This window comes from Anoplolepis gracilipes, chromosome 3 (genome assembly GCF_047496725.1).
Source record: "Anoplolepis gracilipes chromosome 3, ASM4749672v1, whole genome shotgun sequence".
Lineage (NCBI taxonomy): Eukaryota > Metazoa > Arthropoda > Insecta > Hymenoptera > Formicidae > Anoplolepis > Anoplolepis gracilipes.
Window position 1 is genome coordinate 13,174,103 of NC_132972.1, and position 22,451 is coordinate 13,196,553.

Genomic DNA, 22,451 nt, shown 5'->3' on the forward strand with positions numbered 1-22,451 from the left:
CGCGTGCCTCGGGGCGAAATCTTGGGCCTCGCGTGCCCAGGCATGGCCTCGTCTCACTCCTCGGTCTTCACGGTCAGAGGTCATCTTCGAGCACGAGCCACCTTCGGGTTCTCAACCTCCTCCCTCGCGAGAGTTGACGACGCCGATATAAACCGCATTATTAACGATCGTTCTCGCCGCGGCTTCACGAAGCTTCGAAATTCGCGACATTAATGAACCCGAACGGAATCCCACAAGTTCGAATAGTATACTTGACTAATGAAATCGTGAAAGTCAATTTTTTTTTTTTTTATTATTAGATTGTCTTTTTCTTTAATTATCTTAGTCTAAAGTACTTTTAATTTGCATGTTGTTATCTATTCTTGTTATTGACACAATAACTATTCAGTTTATTTTTCACGTTGATATTTTTATAAACATATTCCCGAATCGAAATTTTTTTCGATCTCAATTTTTATATCTAACTTTTACTTTTCTGACATTTTAAACAGTTAGATCATTAAACATTATATTTGGAAACTATTTAATTTATAGTTTTGTCGAAAGTTTGTTTTTAACAATAAGTGCTAAACTGTTTGCTTACTGTTTACTTGAGGTACAAAATGAAAAGAGACAAGCACAATTTTCCTAAATTAAACTTCTCGAAATCCTCTAGAATCCATAAACATGGGAAAATTGAGATTGAAAATAGGAGCAAAATCTCTATTCTCTCAACGACAAATTCTGTTAAATAACAACAAATATTTTGTCACGGTATCTTGATAATTGAAGAAAATTGAATTTATTATGATTGTGATAAAACGTCACTTAACGATATCCGTTTGAATTTACTAAAAGGACAATCAGAGAAAAATAATAGTCTATAAATAAATATTTAATTAAACTGTTTATATTTATTTTGTTGGATGAACTGTAACAGCTCTGAGCGATTGAACTTTCGGTGTACATAACGTGATTGAATCATTTGCATTCGTACGTCGCCAGAGGGTGATATATGGATTAACGAGAAATTTAAATTATTTTACAAAATCTTTTTAAAAAACCGTATATACATAATTAAAAGTTTTTTTTATTATATACAAAATGAGATAAATACATATAAGAAATGAAATCCAACGCCACTCTATTAATATTTAATATCGCTTATCGTTAGCGCGATCAATTTTGGTGCAATATTCTATCTTGTATCGATAAATAATCATCAGTATCACCGTCGATGTTGCAGGAATAAAGAATCGATGGCGCGTATCGTGAAAAAAGCACTTTTTTGCATGATAATGCCAACGTCTGCGCGTTAAATGGAATTAACGATAGGTTGTTAGGTACCCTGGCATTTTCTACCTTTTCACGTGAGAAACGGAAAACCTTTAGCGTTTGTCGCAGACACGTGTTCGCGCGCTCGCCTTAGCAGCTTTACTCACGAAGACGATTCTTTTTTACACGCGCGCTACTCGTAGCCTTCGCTTTATGCGTACTAATTGAGATGGATGCGGAATTTGCGTAATTACATATTCCGAGAGGTCGAAAAACCGCGGGCCACTTTCGGGTGGTTCGCGCGCCTCGTCGATTTACGGTTTGTTTGTATGAACTGATTTGTATGAGCACGCTCGCGCTATAAAGTCGAAGATATATTTCGCTGTTAACTCAACGTTTATTTTTTATAATCAAATATTTCAATAACTTTGAATTATCAATTTTTTTTTAGACTAGATTATTTCTTCTAATTTTTTCAAATGCGTACAAATAAATGATTTCATTATCTCTTCTGAAACGTAGCATCTCGGAGATATTACAAATTCAAATATTTATTTGAAATTTATATAGCAAATATTATCGAAATCAATTCACTTACATTTTTTATTCACACAGCTGGCTGTATTATTTACATGTGATTAATCTTTTATTTTCTTTAAATGAAGATAATAATGTGAAGAGCTTATGAATATGTGAAATACATATCAAGTAGCACTAACAAGTGTACACGTAATTGTAATTTACTTATAATAATAATTTAAATAACTTTACTTATAATTTTAATTATTATTCATATTTTCTATCAAGAGATTAATATATTGATGTAAATCTATGAATACATATTTTAAAAATTTGTCTTCATTTTTTCTGCAATACTATGTAACCCTTTTGCCACGTGTGTACACTATTTTTTTATCACTTGGGATGTAGAATTATCAGCAGATCATAGCGATTGATAGACAGAAAGACAGAAATAATAGTAATTACGGTATACCACAAAGCGAAGCTCTCTCGAGAAGACCGCATTAAGCGGTTTCGAAAGATCTGCGCGCAACAATCATTAACAAAAGTCTTATACGAGTCCGTTCGCAGGATCGAACGCTCATTCATTTTGCTTAATAACCGCAAATTATAGGTTATTGCGACTTCATGGCCTACAACTTCTATAGATTTAAGTGAGGTAATGTGGCATTCCGTAACCTTGACAGCATCTAACACGCGCTTCGAATCCTCGTCAACTTGTATCTTTTGCCTGAAACAAGCAAAATTATGAGCGTTACATTTTGTTGGACGCGTCAATCGTATGGAATAATCCAAATCGAGATCAATACTCAATATTCGATATAATTCGATATGCGAAATGCTTTTCTTTTTATACCTATCAATAATCTTTTAATTTTATTAATTTTTTAAATTATTCCTGTGCGTATTACCTACACGCGCGCGTGTAATTGTGTAAAGATTATATAAATTTGTATAAGAGATATTGATTTCAAATTTTTTTAAATTAATTCTATTAATTTATATTAAATTATATTATACTATATGAATTATATTAAAATTAATTTTATTAATATTGATTTTAATTTTTTAATTGATTAATATAATATTATTCGTGATATTGAAGGCTAAAAAAATTTATATGTATAAAAGAAAGAAATTATTTTTAATACAGATATAATATAAATTTGATAAGCCATTTTTATAAATTTATTATTATATGTCTCACGTATTATATTCTCATATAGAGAACTGTCCGTGACACTTAATTTAATAAATCTGAAAGATTGAAAAATCTAATGTATAATTTCGCAACCTAATTCGAACTGATGTAAAATGTAACGTTTCTATTTTATTAATATAAGTTAATTTATTCTGTAATCAGTAAACTAAAACTAAAATACTTAAAGCAAAGAACCACTGAAAGACGTCGTTTACCGTAATATTCTACTTAGTCGTTGAATATCTGTTCCCTTTTTCTTGTCAAGCATGCAGACACACAGAGGAAACAGAAACTTCACTGTTTTTTTTTTTTTTTTTTTTTGTTATGTCTACTACTGTTCTTGTAACTATGCTTCAGTAACGTTTTTATTCTCATATATAAGAGATATAATATTAACTAAAATATACTCGTGTCAAAAAGGTTCTTTTAAATTATAAGAAAATGTTGAAAATGTTATGTTCATGCTATACTCTCACCATACTCAATAAACATGAATATAGAGAGAAAATGTGATATTACGTTACATTTATCAATCTACATTTTCTTTAATTATTATTTATTAATTCGAATACATTTACATTCATCCATAACGACAAGATAGAGCACATTATTCATACATGTAGGTCGTTATTCTTTAAGATATCTTCCTTAATGATTGAAGTCATAGTAAATTTCTGGGAAATGATCTTAAATCATAGATCCGGTTTGAGATGATGATAAAACGCTGGGAAAGCTCGAACCGGTTCTCGTATGATAGATATCCTCCAGTTCTTGTTGGAAAGTCGATTTTCTCTAGCGAGTTTCGTTTCAACTGGATATAAGGAAAGCGAGATAAACTTTCATATATATTGACATATATATTTGTAAATCTTGAAAATAATAATACAAACTGGAATATTTAAAGATTTTTAATATTAATTCTAATTTAAATAAAAAGGAAACATACATTGTTCTTAAAAATAAAATACATTAGTGATCTCATTATACATTTAATTTTCCGCTTTTTTTGTAAAATATATGTATTGATATTAGAAACTTACAACGATACAATTAATTTTAATAGCAGTTATTATTTTATACGTATTGCCACATAAATATTTTTTCTTTTTTGAAAGAATAGCTATTGTCTATTGCCCGCTAGATAATTCAGACGTTGAAGATAATAGAAGAACTCTATATCTTTATCTCTCTTGGAAACTAACCGGATAATCTTTAGTAGTCGGTAATGTAGTCGGTAAGAAGGATTTCTGTACTGTATAGGAAGATTCAACGAGAGATATTATGTACCATTTCCCAGCAGATGACTCCAGCATCTGACTACCAGCGAATAGGCAGTCGAAGCTATCTTTATCGACCATAAAAAGACCAGGAAAAGTTTTCGGCTTTTCGATATATTTATACTTATATTTGCAAAATAGATGTTTTTTCATTCAAGACGTATCATTTAACCTGTCATCTATGAATTATATAATTAATTAATTTAGTTTTTATTTCTTCTTCATAAAAAGTTGTATGTATCAATATAACAAACAACAAAATACAGACATTTTTATAAATTAAGCTTGAATATTGAACAAATGTGTAGATTATTACACTCTCTATTTGTGCCAAATCATATACTTTAACAGGAATTTAATCTTTGTTATAAAGATAAATTCTAATAGAAATTCTAAAGAAAAGGGAAGATATTGTTACTATGAATTAATCATTTTAATTTAATCTACTTTTTAAAAAAGTTATCATAAATAATGCAGTAATTTACTTTTATGTACGTAATTTTATTTAAAATACTATTATTACAAGAAAGTTTATTCAATGTAAATATAAATATATTATTGAATAATGAGTGTAAAATCGATGATTAAAGTTTCGGAATTATTGTGCGAACGACTTTTCTTTAAGTTATAATAAAATAATGTAATATTTAAACTTTTATATCGTCTGTGTGATTCTTAATTAAAAGTGCATTACGTGGTCTAGGCGCTATTAATGATCTGCGATTACTGCATCAGCAGTAAGATTAACATGCAAATCACTCGCGACTATTGTGCGTCTTGTAATCCGTCGTCATTTCTTTCGTCATCGGATGTAGATACTAATACAGATGAAGTGAGATATCACAATTTTTGTCTGACCGTCAGCAACATTGCTCACTCGACAATAAGAGATATGCGCAAAGCTAAGAGGCAAAACATTTAATGAGGCAATTCACCGTACATCGCGCATCTCGCAAGATGATAAGGACCGATAAGTGCAATTATACATATATGTCGATCTAGCATCTCTGTCTCTATGTCTTCGTTTAAGCGAAGTTCACGATTAATTACCGTACGGGAATTTTGTATTTATTTCCTAAAATTAGAATCTTCTCTTATTTTAGAGAAAAGAGACTTTTTATAGTTTAGAAAGTACGCGTTAAACTCTTTTACTTTGCCTCATAAATAAAAGTTAAAATCTCAAAAAATTATGGAATGTGAGTATTATTATTTCGTGAAGAAGAATGAAAGAGTTCTAGACGTATTTTACGAATCGTACTTATAAATTACACACTTTATAAATATTAATATTTTTTATTTATTTAAAGACACACATTATATATGATATATTGTAATTATTATCGTTCCATGACGAATTATCTTTTTTCGAAGCAAAGTATCCTATCCGAGATAAACGACGTTAGCTTTCGGGGAACCCTCGATTGTACGATACACGACGTATGTGTGTATACATATATGACGTATATCGGCGTATATATGTGTACCATAGTCGTACAGATTACGCGGGCCTATATCGGTGCCTTCGGCTGTATTGTACTCCATCCAGGAAGGAAGGAGCTCCCACTCTACGTGCCTCATCTCACCTAACCGACGGTGTATTCTTCGGCACGTACAATGGCTAACTCAACGTGGATTGAGTTGCACCTTACCAGCGATACCGATGCGACGAAGAATGGTCAATTGTTGGTCGCATTGGCAAAGTCGCGCCGGACAGTTCTTTCTTTCTCTCTCTCTCTCTTTCCTCCTCGAGATTTTACACGCAGATATATACTGGTGCGAGAGACGCCCTTCTCTCCTCCGTGACTTTTTTTCCTTGCGTGGGCCGGGATAAGGGCAAAGACATCTTCTACCGTTACCGGTGATGTTATCTCCTTATTGATAGAGGTTGTGCGCGGAACGAGGAATTTTTAATTAGCCTGGAGCATTTCGATTAAATCTTGTCGCGTAATTACGTTGGCGGATCCTGTACGTCACATATTTACAATGAGTTATAAAATTGTGTTTATACTCGAGCACGCGTAGAATGAGTACACATCGCATCTAAAAGATTGATTATGTAAGATTAAGAATTGATGGCTCTTAGCTTTAGAAAGCAGTAGAAATTAAAAAAGAAAAAAAAAATTAATGGCTCCCTAAAAAAGATAATAGCACTATTATTTTGATATCCAATAATAATATTAGAATTGTATCATCTTTCTAAGATTTAATAATTTTGTGATGTCCTTTATTAAAGATGCAACATAGTAAAAAAAGCAATGCGAACGTGCTTTTACACTGTTTGGATTATGCGTTAGTAAAATGGAGAAATAGCTAATATTTAATATTCACACACAATGCGATGAACGAACACGAAATTTATTTGAATCAGAGATCCGCTTGCATGCTTTCCACATATGATTCCAGCGACTTGATTCATCCGATTTATATTAGACATTCGATGTGTTCACGCGTGTTCGCGTTGTATTCGTTCAAGCGTAAATTCTATAAGGAATTATTCCTTTTTCTTCATTACATTTAAGATTTAGAAATAAATTGTTGAAATGAAATTTTAATGTGCAAAGTCGATTAATTGGAGTATACTGCAATTTCGTCTCGCTACATTGCTTATGAAATATTTTATTCAAACAGCTGTGTAAGTTAATTTATATTATCGCGAGAAATCATTGCATGATTATATTTACCGCATTAAAATAGCCTCGCAATAAATGTTAACGAAGAAACCGTAAAAATAATTGTAATCTTAATTAATTCACACTCTCAAGCAGAGAGCGAATTAACATTTGCTCTTCGTTGAGTGTATAAAGAAGACGAAAAGCAGAGAAAAAAATCAAAGCTAATTTATACTTAAATAAATATCCACCGTTGAAAACTTTTACGAAGATACAAACTACCTCCAATTATATAAGAACGCATCGAAACTTATGAACAGGAAATATCACGATGGCACGTTATTATAGGAAGCAGAAGAGAGGGATGCAATCAACGAGTGGTGATTTGCACTTAATGGCGTGACCACTGATCCTTGATGATCTTTGACACCCGAATACTATATTCCAATAATTAATCCATCCAGTTTGATACGAAATTTATGAACTTAGTGATGTTGTTGCTTGCAAAATATATATTTATATTATTTTTTTTTTTAAATTCTACTTTAGGCGATTTCAGAAACAGAGAGCACACAGCCTTCCTAATTATATCTAAAGTGTTATATCTATCAGTTATATTTAAAAAATATGAAGAAATTTTGACATAATGCAACATATTGTTATCTACAAATTAGATTATAATAAGCACAAAAATTTCTCAGCTTGTTTTATACAAGTATTAAAGCAGATAGAACGTTAATTTCTTAAAAATGCATCTGAAATATATGTTTTTTTCACGGTTCTAAAAATTATGAGAAGCAACGTTTATACATTCTTTTTCTTATTTGAACAAAGTCTAGTTGTTTGAAATAAAACAAAAAGAAGGCGAACATAAAATAAATTAGGACTGTCGTGGGCAGCGGTGAATTAAAGCTGCCAGCGCAAGTGAGCGCTCCTTTTTTTCAACGTGTCACTTCTGTCGTCGATCACTAATCTTAAAAAGGAGCGCGTACAATCAAATATTTCACGTTGTCAACCAGTTAGAAAGTCCTGCTTGTTCACCGAGTACGGCGAGTCACTTCTCAAAAATGTCAACTCTCATGCATTAATCATATCTGCTCGCACGATTCTCTAACGACATCCGATCTCAATGGCTACCGTGTTATGAGCAAACTGAGTTTGTATCCATCGAACTCATTGAGCGTTCCAATGTAATTGCCGTGTAAACGCGAATGTAAGATCCTCGAGAACCGATACTCTCATCGCTTAAGCTGCATAAGAATATCTACAAAAGTGGTTTCGCAATCAATGAAGGGATAAGCGACGATCAGTACGCATCTGTCGACGAATGCAAACTCTATGACTAGTAGTCTTTTTCAACGAAATAGGATTTTATCACAACGCGTGCGTGAATATCGTTGACAACTGTAATCCATATTTATGACCCGCATAACGCGAACTATCTTCCGTCTTTTTGAGCTCGGGAAGTTTTATGCCGAATATTCACGACATGAATATGACACATAAAGGATACCAAAAAATCGAATACTGCAAAAGTTTTTTAAGTTATAATATTGAATACTGACGGTTTTTACAGAGATTTAAATTTACATCATATCAAAAATTTTAATTTATTTTTTAGAGAGAGAGAGAGAGAGAGGGAGAGAGAAAGAGAAATTAAGTAGTCATTTCATATATCGAGGAAGATTTTAGCTCGTAATACGAAAAATTTTTTATTCAAAAGATGATGATAAGGATTTATGATTATTAATAGAGTTACATATTTTTATGTTTAAGAAGAAGTACATACGATACGAAAATCTAAATTTGAGATCAAATAAAAAAATCTGGTCCGAAGGATAGACAAACAAAGGAGAATTATTCCCGTATCAGATAAAACTTTATTAATAATTGTCAAAGAAAAATGATCCTCGGGCTACTCGCGGCGTAATTAAATGTCACGCAAATAATTACGCCGTTTTCATAATAACTCTTTTATTCGCTTCCAGAGTTTAGATTTCAAGGGGCTTTGTATAAATGCCCATTTAATTGCAATAAAAGCATATAAAATAACAGATTATCAATTGTATCATGTTATGCTTTCACATTTATAAAAAAGAATGCAGGGAGATACATGACACGTATCTACCATGTAAGTCCGCAAAACGAGAGACTTTTTCAGGATTTTCTCAATGACATGATTGTGAAAAAATGAAAAAAATAATGTTTTAGTATGGATTCTGTAAGCTTATTAAAATAACGTTTATATACGTTTACAATTATTCTGACGCACGTAAAAATGAATATAAACGCATATCGAGAAAATACGGAGATTTTATTTAATAAAGAAATGCAATAACAATTCAATAATTTACCACTTAATCAGTAATAATAATAAAATATTGCTAGCTCAATATTAAATTAAAATTGTATATATACATATATATAGAATATTCTTTCTGCTCTTCGTCTATAATAAAAATGATTCGAGTATAAAAGTGCGTATACAATATCAGTGTTATGCAAATTCGTGCGTTCCATCAGTGCACCGAAACTTTGTGTATTTCCCGAACGTAAGCTTACACTACACGTAGTTATTCATACCACTCACTTACGCGATGCAGACACGCTCCGGCAAGCCATACCGTAATTTCCCTAACCATAACGTTCCCTTTTTTCCGCTCGCCGGATTCTGCACATGGGGTGGCCCTAATAACGCCGGGAAATAATCGGTCAGGATCCGCGATGGAGTGGGTAGGCTTTCCTTTCCTCTCCTCCTCCCTTCTCTGTTCCGATCTCAAAATCGCGGGGGAGCGGACGCGGCATACCATTGAAATTAAAAGCCTTGAGGGAGCGAGCACCAAACGGCGTAATTTCTGTCCCGCCTGTGTCATTGGCGGGGAGAGACCGTGATCTCTGGTGTAGTCGAGTAGTGCCATGGTAAATCCTACGCGATTATCCTACGTGTCCGATTGACGTGCGCGACTGATGTTAGGATGGCTGTGAAGAAGTGCTGGCCACATACGTTTTACTAGCAACTGCTTTATCAATATAATATATTGCGTTATTTATCAGTTATCAAGTATTATCAGCACGATGACAATGAATATTTAAATGTTTAAAAATATTATTAGGTTTCCATTAAAACCATGAAAATTAATCATGAGTAAAGATTAAAAAATTATAATATAGTAGAAAAATTCATTATATTTATATATATATATATATATATATATATTAATATATATAATTTCTTGGCATCGTATGTCAAGAAATATCCGACAACATGACTTGTATATCTATACTTCCAACAGCGAAGCGTTATGATTGAACAGATTTATTTGAAAGGAAACCCAGGTTACTTATAAGTTACTTATAATTGACTTTTGGAAACTAAAAAGAAGCTACGATATTACATTCTAGCATTAAAGTAAAGTGGCCATATCTAAGTTCTATTCAATAGCCAATACAAGAGACGCGTCGGCTTTTCATCGGTCATTACAAGTTGAAACATTGATTATATACATGTCTTCTTAGCCGGTTTCGAAAGGCCACATGTTTTCAGAGTCATTTATGAAGAAGCGCTAATATTCTCTCATACTTACTTATTTTGTATAATTATCAGGAATATAGAAAAAATTTGAAGCTGTTTTAAAATGCATAGTTTAATAAGCCGCATATATTATAGTTTCTAATTGGTTTATTTGTATTTTTCAATTATTAAGAAAATTAAAACAAACGATAATTTAAATAAATTTTACATAAAAATTATTTTTCTTTAATTTTAACATTAAAACGCGCGCAGAATGCGCTTCAGCTTTAAATACTTTAAATTTTTGCAGTTTATTTTGCATATCACATTTTCTTTCATTTGTCTTATTTAATATTGTTTTTGTTCAAAGTTTATTTTCGAACTGATTAACAATAGTATTTAGAATGAGTGATAATACAGAATACATAAAGAAGTTAGTTTTTTATATTCTCCTTGTCTAAAATGTAGCAAAAATAGTTATATTAATTAAAAAAAAAAAAAAAAGTATATATCTCGTAATTGCGCAATTACAAGTTTTCAGCTACTGTAACTCGGCTTACTTGGAACTAACAATACTATCCTTCAAGTTGGCTTGCCGTGCTCAGCATGCAAGATAATATTCACGTAATAACGTACTTCTCTACCACATCTCTAATCTTTCGACCCTAATCTACAATTCCTACATAATCTTGATAAAAGCAACGCAACAGGATCTTCACTCTTGTAAATGTAATTGTACGAGCAAAAACGCGATTAATAGCCAGTTAAAGCTATTAAAACGAACGTGTTGTCAGAGAAAGAGAGAGCGTTAGCTTTTTAAATCTTATTCGTTGATATATGAAGGAAGCATTAACAATAAGACTTAAAAAAAACATGTGTTACTCTCTCTTTCTTTATTATTTATGTAAATATTTTTCTTGATTGAAAAAACATTATATATATTAAATTCGTCATATATATTTAAACATCTTAATAGCTATATCATCAATTTTCTTCTATTTATAAACATATTAAAATTTTGAAAATACATGTACTAGCAAAGATACGCAAATTTAAATTATATATATATTTAAGAATATTAATATATTATATATTGATAAAGTAAAAAAAAAATTATGTATTCATTACTTATATAACTGCAAAATCAAATTTATTTAGTCAAAATCTTGATGCACAAATTAAATTAAAAATAGTAAAACATGCTTAGAAAGATCGATAATTAAACTTTGATATCTTGAAGCTAAACTCATCAGAAGAAGTCAGTCCTCAAAGTACATACGATACTGTGAACAACGATAACGCTAATAAGCGACCAATTGTTTAAGACTACGCCGACTGTCTTCGTCCCGCACGATCACGGGGGCAATTACCGATTATCCATTTTTCACCGTCGTCGAGCACAATCCTTCCTTCGGCGCGCAAATGCCTGAGATGGGGCACGACAGTCGGACTGGAACATTGGACAGCGAAATGCAGGAAGAAAATGAGGGACGAGCCTGTACGCGACGTTGTTTCGTTGCTCGTTTTGCAGCGCAACCGTCTGGCAGAAATGATTACGTTGAAAATCTACGTTACCGCTACATACAGAGAGCATACATCATTACAGAATACATCACACACATTAGAGAACATCCTTCCAATAAATCATTACAAATAACAAACTAGTTTATAATCGGGGCAGACGATGTCTAGATGTATTGGAAGAAGAATGTACCTAATATGTTGAATGCTGTGCGGTGAGTCATTTGGATGCAAACGAGAAACATTTGACGTTTGTTCATACGATGCGCATTTATTTTATATAGTATAATGCATAAAATTAACATGTATACAGTCAAAGAAACTTCAACGAGAAAACCAACACTTGACAAAAACAGACCAGAGGAATTAACTATACTAGAAAACTGTGTATGTAGGTACACATATTTGAATTACAAACGAAAATTAATTTAGTGCATTTGTACGCTTAAAAAAATGTTATGTGAGAACTCAGTTTTCAAACATTCCCGCGTATTTCTGATTAAATGTACTTTTTTAATGCTAAAGTGAACTGAGCTGCCGGAAATCGCGATCGAGGGATACTCGGGCAAGTCGGTTCCCTGAATCGATAAATCTTGAACGATCCATTTCGAATCGCGATAATACCTCTCGAGTTTTTCGATCGGGATCTGGTTCGATTCCCCGATGCCGCGAGTAGATGAGGAAAAAAGCTCGCCTGCGCTCCGGCATCTGCTCGTTTGCCCTAGATTCGGCCCGTGCGCGTGCGAGGCACAAGATCACGCACACGTGCACGCGAGGAACAATCACACGTATACGCGCGTTATGAACGGACGAACAAGGTGCGTTGGTCACTAGGGCGTTGACCTGATGCTGGACTGGACCAAACGAGCGCGAGCCGAGCGGAATCTCGAGGAAGAAGGGACGGAATGGCACGAAAGAAGCAAAAGATCGAGAGAGGATCGTTATACGCGAGGAAAAAGAGAGATCCGGGCAGATATATGGAAACTTATTCGCGCGATGTTTGCGCGAATGTGCGAATGCGAAAAAAAATGAAAGAAAAATGCATAGAAAAAAGTAATAATAATAAGAAAACTAGGAAATATTTTCGAAGGAATTATTATGCGCGCGAAAGCGCGTGGCTTGAGAAAGATAATTAATTGAAGATAACGATCGAATATATGCTGAATGTGTCATATTTGCATGTGAAATTTGATAAATGATTATAGAGCTGCGCCAGAGTTTCTTTCATTAAATTTTTATTATTATTCTCTAGTGATAGATCTTTAGTATCGATCTATTAATATTAGAGTTCACATAATTTTTTTCTTAATACGATAAATGATCGAGAAATTCTTGCGAGCGAATAGATGAAAGAAACGGCATGAGGTATTAAATATCACTTTATTGTTAAGGGAAAAAAATACAAACTTTTTAAATTGATTAAAAACGAAATTTATACTTTAGATAGATATCAAACTATTTAAAAAATTATTTTAAATTTTATTTTTAACTTTTATCTAAATAACATTATCTTAAAATTACATTACTTATATACGTTACGTTTGATAATTAATAAGCGTCTTATAGTTTATTGATTTATATTCAGGTAGAAACATTTTTTACAATATTCCCGCACCGTGCTTCTTTTAATGTGACAGGTTTTTCGCTTTACGACTGAAAAACGGAGGCAATAGCTATTGCCCTTGCCAGAACGCGTGTATTCGTAAGAAGCCGTTCACGTTGTAAAATCGCATTAACACGTAACCGGACATACCGCATTCACCATACGCGTCATTAATGTTTGTCCTGTCGTTCTCTATCATTCTCGCGAAACGCGCGTTGTCGCTCTTGACCGCCCGAGATGGCTCCGACAATAAGTTTACGCGCCGCGTGTTTCGTGCCAGCCCGCAATTTATTTTACCCCGCCTCACGCAATGAAAACGAAGTAAATGCGTGTAACGCGTTTATTGAAGAATTAACGGGGAATAAAACCGAGGGATAAAAGCCGCGTACCACGCCATTATCCATCACCTCGCCGCGCAAATACCGATTACCGTAAATATTGATGCTGGAAATAAAATGACGAGTACGCGCGCGCGATTCGAGTCGTAACGCGTATGTGTGAATTATAGCACCTTGGTTTTGTATATGCGGTAATTAAGATACTTTCATAGACACCCTGGTATCCGATACAATGGTATATGTGTAAATATGATTTCAAATACCGTTATGTAGCTTTAAATATTGAATTTTATAGGTGTGTAATTTTTAACAGGCTATTACAAAGGCTTTTGAAAATCTGTGCGTTTGTTTTATTTCGAATTATAAATTGATTGTAAAGCAGCGCTTTCATTTATCTATAGAAATCACCTTTACGGTATACGTAAATAATTTTGTTTTCACTAGTTAAACTCGTGTATACTCGCGTTGACATACGGCAGATAAAATTTCGCTTGTCAGATTCTGTTCTATCACGATGACATGTACTTTCCTGTTGTTATCAAGTTCCTGAAAAAAGGAGGCATACGTCACCCTTAGTAATTTGCAAATATGTCATACTGTACTTATTACATTCGTCATGTCGTCGTCTGATCGTCGACTTATCAACTTTTACGAAATAACATACGACGCGGTCATTGGCCACGAGGGATTTCTCGTGTAAATAGAGAAAGACGAATTGCATGACATTATGGCTCATTTTCGGATTAATTTCTATTCACAGTAGTTTCAAACACTGATCGATTTGCTAAATAATGCGTAGCCGGCTTTAAAGCTGAGGCTACTCGATTCGTGTATTCTCGTCGTGATTACAACGATACTACGGTACGGAACGCGATTGCGTTTTAAAAAGCAAAGAGAATAACTTGTAATAACGCACGTAGATGCATTACGAGCGCGATATCGCGGTTCACGTTCGCGACTATCCACCCAGATACTTGCGCAACCACTTCTCGATCGCGAAACCGCAAGCAGTCCACTCAGGACGGACGATCTCGTGGACGAGATGCTGCATCCTCTAATAGCCGAGCTGGATTCTCGTCGTCGTCATCGTCGTTTTTTACGACGCGGCTGCGCTAAGTCGACGTATACGAGATATTGAAAGCTGCCTTTTAAAAGTATCTACAAGTTTTGAGATTTTATTTCGACGATAATAATGACGTAGAATCTCGTACGAAAAATTAGTAGAGATTCTGGAGAATCGAAATTTAAGTTTATTATCTATTTTTATATTTTTATGATTAACATACCCTATGTGTTAAAATAGCGAGATGCACATTTGGAAAGTAAACAAGTGTTTTGACACGATGGTATAGAAAAATATAGGCAAAATAGTTTTATAAATGTATAATATGTATATCGTTGTAATACGAGTCTTTTGGATTTAATTACGAAACTATGCGATTTCGTGCAGAAATGATTCCACACGAATGATATTATAAACCGGTTAATGAGCGAATTCAATCCCTGGTTAAGATTTTATATTTCATTTTTGTGAAATGTCAACGCGCAAACGACAGTGAACGCATCGCCGAACAAAGTTAATGATAGGAAGAAGGATTATATGATCATGAAGATAATAATGATTAGCGTGCGCGAGCTAATTGCGAGAGATATCGCTAGCGATTTAGTGTCGTTTTGTATGGGATGTGAAATGTAAATGTATAATCCGAAAGAGAGAGAGAGAGAGAGAGAGAGAGAGAGAGATTTTATAACATGAAGTATCGATCGCGTGACTGGTCTCGTTATGTTAAGATACAGTATCGACACCGAGTGCGGCAGAAGTCATTCGCTTTTATCCTTAACTTGTTGTTACCATACGTGCTATATCTATATTTTATGCTGAGGATTCTTCATATCCTACTTTATACATTCTTCACATCTTAATATTAAATAAAAAAATTATGGCCTAATTGTATATAAATACAAGAAAAAGATATTCATATTTTGAAAGATATTTAAATGATATCGAGAATGCATAAATATTATTAGAAATAGAGTGCTTCTTGTACGCTTTTAAATCATTAATAATAAAAATATTGCATCTAATAAGATTGTGTTTCATAATAATATTTACATAGCAAATTCGTGAGGAAGATCACGTATCTTGTCATCGCTCTTAAAGCATTATCCATTTTGTTTTGACAATTAAAAATATCTGTAAAAAAATTATAAATAGCAAATATTGATCACAAAATTGTCGCGAGTTTTCATTCCGATAACAATTATTATTCGAGAATAATGTGATCCCCGCGATTTCGCAATCGTATATACAACAGTAACGGCCGGTACTCTCAACACGATTCTAAATCGCGTGATCGAAGACATGATTATAATAACAAATCTCTCAACACAAGACACGCCTATCTACCATTATCATTGGTCGAGCTTGTGGGATAAGAAATGAAATAAGAATGGACGCAGCGGAACTGTCACTGATTGCGATCGCAAAGTCGAATAGCAATGACACGCAATTGGCAGTGTAATTTCTAGTAGTCGACGCTCGCATTTATCACTGAGTTATCGATCGATTCACTGTTTAAACGCGTTCTGTCGACATGTTTAATCCACAGAATTTCATCATAACTCACGACAGATGAAGAATAGAATACTATTTTCACAAACATAACGGCTTGTTTTAATCGCGCCGATGAATTCTGACAGTTCTACATTTCTCTGTTTTGAAAAAAAAAAATATATATATATATATATCAGTTGATTTTTAACCACGTGACACGCACACGCGCAACGATATATATTGTCATATATTTCTATATATATACGATACTTTTTTATGAACTCGATGATGATATAAAGAAAGTTATACCAAAGAGGAAATTGCGACAATTTCTGTGTTTTAAAGAAAAAGAATAAATTGCTGCACCATCTACAAGAGATACACATCAATCTGTAGCGCTTCGTTTCTCTGTTCGCAATTTCGCTTCGCCAATTTCGCATTTCCATAGAGACCACCTACGACAACTCGACGTCGCTGACGGCGAGGTTGACGACACTGTCGTGAAAATCGAGCGGAGATAAGCGAATGCAGGTACGCGCGCGTGCGGGGGATGCAGGGGTTAGTGCCATTTGTACAGCAATATATTATCCCGGCGAGTATTACATCGTATCGTACAGGTTGGATGGCCTTCACCATCAGGGGGATATTGTGCGCCACCCATACGTGGCCACACATCCCGCGACACGGCCGCCGCTATCTGCATCCGGCAGAGACGCGCCCTCAGAATAGACGTGAAAATATGCTCCAAGATTTCTCTCGGGAATGCCGGCGCTCTCTGTCGCTCTCTGTCATTTGTCGTCTCTCTCGATGCCATCGACCTATACACTCGCATTATCGCTCGAAGAACGGCAGTCCGTTATAATCTGAAAAATGTATCTTCCTTTCGGCACCCTTTCTCCCTCCCCTCTCTCCTCTCCTGCTTCGGATAACTCGACGCGACGCTTTTCCTCCCGATCTATCATGCAGGTTTTTCGCACGTGGTCGACGATGGTGTTGCTGTTCCCGGTAGTGATCGCGTGAACACGTGGGTGGCAGTAAGAAAAAATTCTTAGCATGTACGCGATAAGGATTTGACTTCTCTGAGGAAAAAACTGATAAATGGAGAAGGAAGAAGAATTACAAATCATAGAACTCGTCAAACTACACCTTTTAAAATATGTCTGCAAACACTTCATAAATAACTACCTAATCATTAACATCGATAGGTTTCTTTTTAACGAGAGCATAAATTTCAATTATAATGCCAGTTTGAACTAATTTATATCACAACACATATAAATAATAACAAATATAATTTATATTTCTTCTTAAATTTTAAATATTTTTAAATATATTTTTTTCTCTTAATTAAAATATAATTCTGTTTGGTTAAAAGTACGTGTTTAAAAATAAAACGAGCTTTTTATTGCCAATAATTTCTACAATCTGTTTCACTTTTACTGGTTAGAATATACATATACATATTTATTTCTCGGGAACATTTTACATCTCGATAATTAAAGAAAGCATTATGTGATAAGGAAAAACATTATCCGTAGAAGTCTTTTTAATTTGAAAAAAAGGTGCAAGCTTTACTTGCAAGAACCAAGATCAGAATATCGTTCATCCAGTCTGGACAGGTGCACATAAAGCAAAGGGGAACAGAAGGAAGACCGAGAGGGAGGAGAGGGGAGACGAAGGAAAAGAAATGATCTGTCTTGGTATGCTGAGGGGGCCAGACTCGTGAATCGTCGGAATCAACGGGGCCCGCCGTTGGCCACTCGCTACTCACCTGACCCGAATATTTTCGTTCTTTAAAGGGTATTAATCACCGCAACAAATTCGGTTTTGTACGCGTGAAAAATTTCCGCGATATCTTTGTCGGCGCGTCAATTGCGTATATAATCGAGATGGATCACTAATTGCGCAAATCGATTGACACGGATCCACTTTTTATAGAATATTAGGTTTATTTATATATATATATATATACATACATATAATTTATCTATTTATATTATAGTTCTTAATTATGGTTTTTCATTTTTAGATGTGAAATTTATAAAAGATAGATTAGTCATAAAATCAAATTGTATAAATATTCGGATGGTTTTTAAAATCTTGATACTGTTGTGATAGCGGAGAATCAAATAAAATAATAGAATGTTAAGAATTAAGTGAGAAATTAAACATTTTATTGCAGGAATTATCTGTGCAGTACTTGTACAATAATCGAACGGTGGCGTATGTGTAAAAGTTTGAATTACACGGAAGATAATTACACATACATACGTGTAAAAATATAAAAATTAGAAGATTTAGAAAAGAAAGCTCATCTAAGCAAGCGTGTAGTTGGCCTCGCAATTTGATACAGCCAAAGACTTTTACACACGCACATAGAGTATATATGTGAATTGATCTACTAATCAAATTTCAATGAAACCGCATACATCACGTTAATATCGAATCGATCGTGTATTTTAAACGGTCGATTATCTAATCTGTAATCCAGGGCGGTGGCGAACCGTGCTTTAAAACCGTTAGCATCGCTCTCTCCTCGGTTTTTTTGCGGGTGACGCGAATTTAGCACAGGCTATGCGGAAGAACACTCGCCGCTTAGACGAGATTTTATTGCAGTTGAAATTATATATCGTCACTTATTGCCGTGCAGTACTGCATTCTTTCCTAATGAACGACTTATTTTGCCTTGGTCGCTGTTCGCATTTCGGATAATGGATGAAGGAATGTTCACAGATACATTCGTGTATAATTCCGTTGACATTTGCCACCAAATTGGTACGATTGAATGTAACGACGTAAGCAGTCGAATTTTATTTATTATACCGTATTGATATCATTATGGTCTTATGGTTCGATAATTGAAATTAATTATTTTTATTGTTGATTCTCGTGTATAAATAATTAGTTGCTACAGAAAGATTGTAAGAATGATTTTTCAAAGATGCGTTTAAATCGTGCATAAACTATATATATTCATAAAACTAATGTTGCGTATCGATTGCACTTTGACTCGGAGAATGGATGGTGTCCTAGTTTCGATACATAGTTGACATCGGAAATACATATATAACTAATTAAACATTTGTAATTTATTACTATTTTTTAATTTGTATATTCATATCTCTAAGTATTAATTGTATTAATACAATTCGATGCTTTTACACACACGTGTATCTTTTTCTTAATAATCTAATGATACGAATGTTGGGACACGGATTTATTTTTGACTTGTTACTACTTTTTACGCTACTTCTTTTATAATAAATTTTTTTTTAATTTTACGTAACAAGATATGAATTATGTTAAATTTCATTATTATTTCAAATTTTATTATGGAGAATTTTTTGTTTATATTTATATTTTTTATGCGCCGTAAACATATAAATACATTTAAAAACAATGGTATTTTTTTAAATATTTTTTTTCTCTTCAGCTTTGCTTTTATTCATCTCGTCACTTCAGAAGCTTCTCAACAATCCGTTGCAAATAAATCGATTAGTGAATTGTATTTTGCTGCGACGCCACTGGTATTAGATCCGAGTTTGGTTCTTGCTCGCGCAACATCGGGAAGCGTGCGTGCGTTATACGCGCGAAGCTAATTGGGAAAACAAGTAACGAAGATAACGAGAGAAAAAGAGAGAGAAAGAGAGAGACCGGTTCAAAGTGATCTAGTGTTAGATCGGATCTGTGTAGACTGCGCGAGAGTCGACAGATCGTACGTCGTTAGTAAAGATCTGCGATTGAGGAAAGACAAGAAGCTCCTGTTTCAGAGATACGCGCTGCCGTAAATCGATGATACGAAAATGAAAATACCTTGGCGAAAATACCTCAGTCAGAATGTGAATTAAGGAAGAAAAGGCAAAAAAAGGATAATTAGGTATTATTAATATTTAGCTGTTTGAATATAATACAAACGAGAGAAAGAAGAATAACGATCTTTACGATAATAATGAAAGAAATTAATTTAAAAAATTAAATTAACAAAGGTTTTTTATTAAATTGACATTATATATGATTATCTTTGAAAGTTATAAAATTAAAAAAGGATACATTGTAATAAATAAAATATATAAATTGCTTATATATATTTATCTTATAAAATATGTATCTTATATAAAATATAGATATATAAATATATCTCTTTTATATTATATATATATATATATATATAAAAATAATTCTATATGTATATGTTTGATCTTGGTATACTAAAACTAGCTTTATATGTATAAAGAATCACAATATAAAAAAGATTCTGATTACATCCGATATATATTGATCTGACTTGGATTTTTGCCCTGACATGACGTAGTTTGGCCGTCATTCATAAAGGTAGTGCGACAAAGCAATCCGAGATAAACATACACTCGAGCTTATCGACAAGCACGTCTCGCGGGATCGCATCAAAGATATCTGGCAACCAGGAAGAAGAAACGAAAGGAACAAACGTATAAAAGTGAACATTCTACTGAAAGGAAAACGTTAAATCCTTATTCTCAGTCTGCGGCGATCCTTGATTCAGGACATAGCGTGTATTCCTAACGAGATGAGAAAAAGAGAGACGCCGAGCGATCTAGCAAAGACTGCTGAGACGAACAGAGACGACGCTCAAGATCGAAGAGGAGGAACGCCCGTGCGGTGGAGGAAACGACATGAAAGGGGGGCAGGTAGGACAGAGAACAGGAGAGGAGAGATGAAGCGCTTGTTGGAGCGGAAGCAGCGCCGACGGAGTCATGATCGCGTAGGAACGAGACGGAGAGCGTGACAGCTGGGAATCGTTGATGGTGTTGGTGACGGCGGACGCACCACGCGGTATCAACGACACGAGAGACGATGGTAAGTGTGTGCTGGTAATGGTCGCGCGCGATGGTATGGTGGTGGTCCACCGCGCATATATCGTGCTATGGAGCGCAGTTCCAACACTTGTTCCACGCACGAAGGAGTGAGGAAAAGAGAGAGTGAGAGAGAGAGAGAGAGAGAGAGAATGGCCAAGAAAAGGAGAGAGAAAGACAAACCTGCCCCCTCCTGCCGCGGGCGGCGCCACTCGAGGAGATCCTTTCCTCTTTTCGCCTCTAGGCCATTCTCGAGAGGCGCGCGCGCCAACGCGGTGTCGCTCGATCGGGATCCTCGCCGACCTTCGACCAATACGCGGTCGTTTAAAAAGAGTGCGTACCGCGACTTTCCATCGAGCGACTTTTCCGAAAGTGACCTCGCGCCGTAGTTCCCGTGGATCGCGCCCCTCCTACAACCGCCAGCCGGGCCTACGTTAATCAACGACAACAATCTTCTCTTCGCCCCCACGTGACACAGTGCACGACCACGTGGCCTACGATTGATCGATCGCGTCCTTTTCGCGGGATGTCAACATTTCAAAACGCTACCAAGCGAGAAAGATCCTGGAAAAGCGGTGATTTTGTGTGCTTCTCGGAAGGCGATTATATAAGCGGAAATGATGAGATTCATGTGTAATGCGAAAATCAAGCGTTGATAGTGAAGATTTTTGGTATTCGAATGGTGATTGCTGGACAAGAGATAGATTTTTCTTCGAGAAAAAACGATATTAAAATCGTCATGATTTATTACGGAAGATTGAATAACATCGGCCTTGTAAACTGAGAGAGGATATCAGAGCATGTCTACACAATCATGCGCGTCGATCGATTGACGATATCTCGGTACTGTTCACCTTCTACGTCTCGATTCCGCGAGTGAAATCTGGCTGGGTCGAGGCGGCCAAGTATGCTATCGATTGTGAGAACGATAACCGACACCGGCTTGCCACCAAAGAACTAGCCTGGCCACGTGACTTTCGATGGTGGCCCGCAATTTCTACGTCGTTTGACACACGCAAACATACGTCACTGGATGTTGTAGGATACTGACCGATCTCGTGTAGATTGGCTCTCTAAGAAAATTCCAGCAGAACTCGTATCTCAGATCGCTTCATCACCGTGATTTTTCCAAAGTTTGTTGAAATTCATTAATCATCCTGTCGACAACGAGAGGAAAAGAGTTCACGGCCTGCGGAACGAATCGCGAATGACGCGCGTCGGTCCACGTC

At 34.8% G+C, this 22,451-nt stretch overlaps 1 protein-coding gene and 1 long non-coding RNA gene across 7 annotated transcripts in view; one reads left to right on the forward strand and one right to left on the reverse strand.

Moving 5' to 3' along the window:
• The window catches only part of Tfap-2 (transcription factor AP-2), a 208,170-nt gene that overhangs the window by 107,317 nt on the left and 78,402 nt on the right, over window positions 1-22,451 (forward strand). The window lies entirely within an intron of this gene.
• LOC140663597 (uncharacterized) lies at window positions 874-22,346 on the reverse strand. Its single transcript, XR_012046294.1, has 2 exons — window positions 22,274-22,346; window positions 874-2,506 (listed from the first exon to the last, which is right to left on the reverse strand). It is a non-coding gene; the product is annotated as an uncharacterized lncRNA (long non-coding RNA).